This window comes from Chrysochloris asiatica, unplaced genomic scaffold, assembly GCF_000296735.1.
Source record: "Chrysochloris asiatica unplaced genomic scaffold, ChrAsi1.0 scaffold00162, whole genome shotgun sequence".
NCBI classification, from domain to species: domain Eukaryota; kingdom Metazoa; phylum Chordata; class Mammalia; order Afrosoricida; family Chrysochloridae; genus Chrysochloris; species Chrysochloris asiatica.
The window spans coordinates 7135965-7143118 of record NW_006408680.1 but is presented as its reverse complement, the minus strand read 5'-3'; positions in this window follow the sequence as shown (position 1 = coordinate 7143118).

The window sequence follows — 7154 nt, the reverse complement described above, 5'->3', positions numbered from 1 at the left end:
TCTCAGTGGATGATTTTCATAAGTAGATCCCACTCATGGTGCCCTCCCCTCCCCCTGTGTGTGTCAGAAGAGAACTCTAGACCTCTTATCCAAGATGCCTCTTTTAAAAAACTAGAAAAGCAAAACCTGTTGTCACCTAGTTGATCTCACCTCATAGTGACTCGGTGGACAGAGCAGATCTGCCCCATAGCATCTCCTAGGCTGCCATCTCTATGGGCACAAACTACGTCGTTCTCCTGAGAGCAGCTGGTTCACTCAGAGCATCAACTTTCTGGTTGGCATCTGAGCTGAGCGCCTCAAGGTGACCTCAAACTTCCAAAGTTTCAGTTCGCAGCTGGGCCTATTCAACAATGACACCATCTGGGGGTTCTAAAGGACCTCTTGTGCCGCAGTAGGTTAAACATTGGGCTAACTTCAAGGTTTGTGGTTCAAAACCACCAGCCACTCTGAGGGAGAACAATGAGAGTGTCTGCTCCTGTGAAGAGCTAGAGTCTTGAAAACCGGAAGGAGCAGCTCCCCTCTGTCCTGGAGGGTGACTATGAATCAGAATCAACTCGATGGTAGTGGACTTGGTTCTTAGGTCTCTACCTGTCAAATTCACAGGGTGAGAGGCCCTGGGCTTGACACCTGTCTCCTTGAGAAGCTCAGCAGAGGACAATCTTCAGCGAAGCACTGAGTTACTGCGGCACAGAAAGATCCCAGAAGAGTGGGACGGGTCTACCTCTGGAGTGAGGATCCTTCCATCTCCACGGCCAGTTAATCAACCCAGCGTCCTCTAGTCAATTGTGACTCATAATCATCCAACAAGACAGAACTCCCCACACATTTCCACACAGAGCTAGACAGCCTTCAGGACAGAGGAGAGTGCCGCATACCATTTCCATACAGAACTAGACATGGGGTCTTGCGGGTGCTGAGCAGTTTCCTGGGTTCCTTGCCAATCTGCCTAGTGGATTCCAGAGGATGCAGTCAGCAGCCAAGAGCTAACGCACTGCAGCCCAGAGTCCCTTGCTCACTGAGAAAAGCCAGTCAAGTCTTCACTTTTGCTAGGAAACAGCCCCTCCTTGATGGGGCTCTGGGAAGTCCACTGTCTACACAGCGTGAGGTGCAGTATGTGGGCCGGGTAGAGTGAGGCAGCCTCAGGCCTGGTGCAGAGCCTCTGTCCTGCTGTCCTGGGGCTGAGAAGCCTGTGCCTGGAGGACAAGAACCCACAAAGCCTCAGGGATCCTCCAACGCCCTGTGTCTAGTTCTGGGTCTAAAGGGGGTCTGGTCCCTCGCTGGAAGCCCGCTGGGGAGCCGCCAGACGCATCAGGTCACCCAGAGGCACAGGACTGCCCTCTGCCGCCCACTGCTCTGGGGGGGACCCACCTGACCGCGCCCTGGGCACTCCAGGAGTCCCGCTCCGGCACCCGCTGGGCGGGCACCCCCGCCTCTGTCCCCTGGGAGCAGGACCTGGAGCTGGGCCGGAGGGGCGGTGCCGGCCAATCCCAGGCGGGACGCGTCACCACTAGGGTCAGGCGGCCGCCCGCGGGGCCAGCTGCAGAACGCCAGCAGGAGTGTCCCCACTGTCTGAGGAGGAGGGCACGCGCGTCCACGTCCGAAGAAGGACTGCCTGTCCCTCCCCCCGCCGTACCTCGCGGGAGTCCCTAGCCCGGCCTGGCCCTTCCCGCCGCTGGCTGACCCGCAGCACCCCGTTCAGGGTCCCTGACTTGGGGGTCAGAGCAGGTCCCAGGCTCGGGGTCGCAGCCTCTCCATCTGCCTGCGCCTGAAAGTGCCCAAGTTCGCAGGGGTGGGCCTGGGCAGGGAGTCCCACCAGGTGAATTCCTAGGACTACAGGTATGCATCCTTGTCGCCGCGGGAGTGGGGAGGTGGGTGCCACCTCCCCCGAGCCTAGTCACACCTGAGCCGACCCCAGACAGCTTCCCAGTCTGTGTGGTTGTGGGTGATTGATAGTGTGTGAGGGCCAAGGTCCGTCCTCATCTCTACAAGGTCTCTGAAGCCACCAGTCTGCCCTGAAGTGAGGCTGAAGGTGGAGAGGGGACAGAAGGGGAAGGCCTGAGGGGCTTCGGGTGGAGTGTGTGTGTGTGTGTGTGTGTGTGTGTGTGTGTGTGTGTGTGACAGAGAGAGTCAGGGTGTGAATGAGTGTCTGAGTGGGTGTGAGTGGGGCATATGTGAGTAGGTGTGTACGAGAGTGGGTGTGAGTAGGTTTGAGTGTGTGTGTGTGTGTGTGTGTGTGTGTGTATGTGTGTGTGTAGTTAGTGAGGGCACTTTCACCTGACTGGCTTTTTCTAGCAGGAAGGGTTGCTGCCTGAGGCCAATGCTGACCACTGATGACCTCTCTCGGGTGCATCAGAGCCCGCAGGCCTCTGTGGCAGCTGCTGCCCACACTGAGCCAGCAAATCCTGAGGGGTGGGGAAACTGAGCCAGAGGAGAGCAGAGGGGAGAAGAGAAAGCAGGTCCCCAACTCAGGCTGAGTGGGCACAGATGGGCCAGGTACACTTGGCCAGCCTGTCTGACTGAAGGGGGTTCAGAGGCCACTCCTGGACACTGCGTCATGTCCTCCACCTTGGCCTCTACCAATGGTGTCAGATTAGCTCATAAACCCCATGTGAATCGTTCATTATAGATGAGTAAGGAAGCACAAGAAGCCCATGCTTACCCTGCTGATTTGGCACTCTACCCGTGTTTACAGGACTTCCTGGTGGTCAGGACTGTGGAATTTCACAGCCAGAAGGGGAATCTGCAGGCCACCTGAATCCCAAGGGTTGAAATGGGACCTGGTGAGGCGGCCAGGCATTTGAAATGCTTGAGGGTCTGGATTCTGGTCCCACTCCTGCCAAACCCTGTAGCAAATCTTCCCTGGTGCAAATGTTTGCCATGTTTCATTCCAAACCAAAAGGTTGGAATTTTGAGTCCATCTAGAAGCATCTAGGGAGTCCTGGTGTGGCGCTGTGGGTTTATGTGCCAGACTGCAAAGTCCTTTGAACTACAAGGTCAGTGGTTCAAACTCACCCGTCACTCCTTGGAAACCCTATCCAGGGTTGTTAGGGGTCGGAAAGACACTTAACAACAACAACAACAACAGAAGCATCTGGTGGAGTCCTGGTGTGGTGCTGCAGGTTAATGCGCTGGACTACGAAGTCAACTTGAACCACGAGGTTGACTGTTTAAGCTCACCAGCTGCTCCTTCAAAACCCTATACAGGATTGCCATGGGTCAGAACTTACTTGATGGCACCTAGAAACATCTAGGAAGAAAGTCCTGGTGAGCCCATTCCAAACAATCAGCCATTGAAAACTCTATGTAGCACAGCACATCGTACACTCAGGGGGCGTCCTGAGGTGGGATGCATGCCAAAGACATGGGCTAGTGGTCCTTTAGCTCAAGAGACTTGAGACAGAACCTAGGAGACAAGGCCCTTGGGACTTCAGCGTGGTGGGAGTGGGGCCTGCTCCCCTGAGCCACACACCCCACAGTGGGCTTCTGGGAAGAAGAAATCCCAGGCATAAGGTGGCTATGGCATGTGAGGGGCTGCAGGCGGGTGGGCAAGAGGGCAGGCTCTCCTTACTGACCTGGTCAGCGGCTCCAGAGCGCTGAAGTCTCTGTGGCCTGTCTTGAGCTAAGTGAAAAGTCCTGTGCCTTCTGAGGCTCACAGCACTGACTCACCTGTTTGTTGGCTCAACTTTTAGTCAGTGGGGGCCGAGCAATTGGACAAATGCAGCTAGGAAACCCAGGGGGAGGGGTGGGAAGGGAGTCGCCAGGGTTGGTTTTAACAATGCAGACTTTGTCTGATGCTTCGAAATATTTTCTTTGTGTGAGGAGTGGTGTAGTTACCTATCTTATGTGAAAACCTGTTGAATGTGTTTTGAGGTTTCAATACCCTCACAAGGATCCCAGGGTGACAGCAACTCCCTCCCTGGGCCACTTTCTTAAGCTGTTTGTGTAGGATCCACAGAAATTGTCATTCCCTTTGTTGGAGTGGGGGGTTAGAACCTCTCCCACACCCTGTAAGGCAGGGCAGACCCACAGTCGTGCTTGGCTGGGGACCTTATCAGGGTGGGTCACCGAATCTGAGCTCTTCCTGTCTGGGGTGGAGTGCAGAGAGGGGCGCTCCAGTCAATCCTTCCCCTGGTCACCACGCCTCCCTAGTGTTGGAAATGAAGAGTCCAAGGCAGGGCCTGCCCGGAGCTACACAGCCCAGGGGATGTCCCTCTGCAGCCTCTTCCACCCTCCTTACTCCACCCAGGTTCCCACCTGACGCTGTGATTGCTCCTCTGGCCCTGGTGGGCGAGTGTGGACTAGTGGGGAGGGCTCCCAGAAGACCAGAGAGTCTCCTTGTTCGAATCCACTGTTGAGTCCTGCACCGTCCGCACAGTTGTTAGCTCTAAGTCCATTGTTGTTGTCATTGTATCAGTCCATGTTTGTTGGGGAGGGGGCGGGATCTTCCTATTTTATGCCTACCCTCCACTTTGTCAAGAATGGTCCCTCCTGATAACGTGTCTGAAGTATGAGGGACGAAGTCTCACCATCCTGGCTTCTAAGGAGCATTCATTCTGGCCATACTTCCTCCAACACGGATCGGTTTATTTTTCATGGTAGTTTCAATATTCTTCTCCCACACCATAATGAAAATGCATTGGTTCTTCTATGGTCAGACTTATTCACTGTCCAATTTTCACATACATAAGAGGCAATTGAAAATACCATGGCTTAGGTCAGGCGCACCTTAGTCCTCAAATGGACATCTTTGCGTAATGCAATGCCTTAGTTGATATCTTGACTGCTGTTTCCATGAGTGCTGATTGTGGATCCTAGCACATTAAAGTCTTGGACAACTTCAATCTTTTCTCTGTTTATCATGATGTCATTTACTGGTCAAGTTGTTCTTGTTGTTGTTGTTGTTGTTGTTAGGTGCCATCGAATCGGTACTGACTCATAGTGACCTTATGCACAGCAGAAAGAAACACTGCCCGATCCTGGGCCAACCTCACTACTGTTGCCATGCTTGAGTCCATCAACGCTGCCACTTGGCTAATCCATCTCGTTAGGGGTCTACTTCTTTTTCTCTGACCCTCCACCTTACCAAATATGACATCCTTCTCCAGTGACTGGTCTCTCTTGACAATATGTCCGAAGTATGAGAGACTAAATTTGGCCATCCTGGCCTCCAAGGAGCACTCTGGCTGCACTTCTTCCAACACATTGTTGTTGTGAAGTGCCACTGAGTCTGTTTCGACTCATAGCAACCCTGTATAGGGTTTCCAAGGAGCAGCTGATCAGTTCAAACAACTTTGCAGTCTGACGAATTAGCCCACAACGCCACACCAAGACTCCAACACATATCACCCTCAAAAAGCAAAAGAAAACATAAATTAGTCTCCCACCTTGTTTAAGGCACTCATTATTACCAGGGTCCATGTGTGGGGGGACCAAGGTGGGTATATGAACTCATTCCGTCCTGATGTGGGTTTGTGTGTGGTGGCTCGGCTGTCCTGGCATCTGAAGTAGGAAGAGAACAGGAACAGGAAGACACAAACCATTCCTGGCTGTGGGGTCTGTCTTGGGCCAGATGCCAGCTGGTCCCAGGCCATGTCTGTGAATCCACTCTCCTCTCACCTCGATTTTTGTGTTGATTGCTATAGAGCCAAAGCGGATCTATTGGTTCTTTTGGCAGCCCATGGCACTTTCAATATTCTCCTCCAACACCAAAACTCAAAAGCATCAATTCATCTACGGTCTTCCTTATTCACTGTCCAGCTTTCACATGCCTGAAATTGAAAATATCATGGCTTGGGTCAGGCGCACTTTAGTCCTCAAGATGACATCTTTGCTCTTCAACATTTTAAAAAGGGCTTGTGCAGAAGATTTGCCTAATGCAATATGTCCTCTGATTTCTTGACTGCTGCTTCCTTGAGTGTTGATAGTTGATCCAAGAAGAATGAAGTCCTTGACAACTTCAATCTTTTCTCCTTTGATAAGAATGTTGTTTATTGATCCAGTGGTGAGGATTTTTGTTTTCTTTACATTGAGATGTAATCCATACCAAAGGCTGTGCTCTTTGATCGTCATCAGAAATGTTTTAAGTCCTCTTCACTTTCAGCAAGCAAGGCTGTATCATCTGCATATCACAGGTTCTTAATGAGTCTTCCTCCAATCCTGATGCCACATTTTACTTCATAGAACCCAGCTTTTTGGATTATTTGCTCAGCATACAGATTGAATAAGTATGGTGAAAGAATACAACCTTGTGGCACACCTTTCTTAATTTTAAGCCATTCAGTGTTCCCATGTTCTGTTCAAACAACTGCCTCTTAGTCCATGTACAGATTCCTCATGAGCACAATTAAGTGTTCCAGAATACTCATACTTCACAATGTTGTCCATAGCTTGTCACGATCCACACAATCGAAAGTTATGAATCAGGCTGCTAACCTCAAGGTTGGCAGTTTGAAACTGTGGAAGAAAGATGAGACTTTCTGCTCCCATAAAGATTGGTCAAGTAGTAAGGAATTTTTGTTTTCTTTACATTGAGGTACTATCTATACTGAAGGCTGTGGTCTTTGATCTTCATCAGTATTTTTTACGTCCTCTTCACCTTCAAGCAAGGTTGTGTCACCTGCATATCACAGATTGTTAATGAGCCTTCCTTCAATCCTGATGCCATGTTCTTCTTCATAGAATCCAGCTTGTTCACTTATTTGTTCAACATAAAGATTGAGTGTTGCTGTTGTTATGTGCTGTCAAGTCAGTTTAGACTCTAAGCAACCCTGTATAGTGTTTCCAAGGAGTGGTTGGTGGATTTGAACCACCATCCTTGTGGCTCAAGTTGACCTTGTGGTCCAGTGCAATATCCTGCAGCACCACATCAGGACTCCAAGAAAATTAAATAACTATGCTGAAAGGATGTAACCCCAGCGCACACCTCTCCTGACTTTAACCCATTCAGTATCCCCTAGTTCTGTTCAAACAACTGCCTCTTGGTCTATATATAGCTTCCTCATGAGCACAGTTAAATGTTCTGGAATACCCATTCTTCACAATGTTATTCACAGTTTCTCATGATCTACATACTCAGAAATCTTTCGTAGTCAATAAAGCACAAGTTAAAATCTTTCTGATATTCTCTGCTTTCAATCCAGACCCATCTGACATCA